Genomic DNA, 508 nt, shown 5'->3' with positions numbered 1-508 from the left:
GTGAGGTGTGATACAAAGATTACTTTGACATCAGGACAAATTACAGCAGGTTTTCAAACTCAATCTACAGCAGGGTTCTCGGGTGGTTTGAGGATTATATAAGCTCAATTGTGATTCAAGGCAGTGCTTTGTGTAAGGGTTAGCAAAAATCAAGAAAGTCCAGGAGAATCGAGCAGACACAGTGCTTCCAGAGCTTCTGAATGCAAGTGGGAATATGGTGACTGCATCATGCAACTGCGCTCCTTTCTCTCCTGTCCCTGCTCTGCCTGTTGTCCCTGGAGAAACGTTCCAGTTTTGTGGTATCCTTATGGTGAAGTATTGTTTCTAAACGGACAGTAGCAAAGAGACATCAGAAATGCCACCACTCCTTCTTTTTCCTTTTCGCAAACTGCAGAGGAGTAGCCTAGAGCCTCTATGTCAGCTTTTTTCCCCGCCTTCCTTTGGAGAGGGTGTGGATATGAAATGCAAAGTTTGGAATTTCATTACACAACTCAGAATAGAACATTTC

This window comes from Rissa tridactyla, chromosome 8 (genome assembly GCF_028500815.1).
Source record: "Rissa tridactyla isolate bRisTri1 chromosome 8, bRisTri1.patW.cur.20221130, whole genome shotgun sequence".
NCBI lineage: Eukaryota > Metazoa > Chordata > Aves > Charadriiformes > Laridae > Rissa > Rissa tridactyla.
This window is presented reverse-complemented; position numbering follows the sequence as displayed.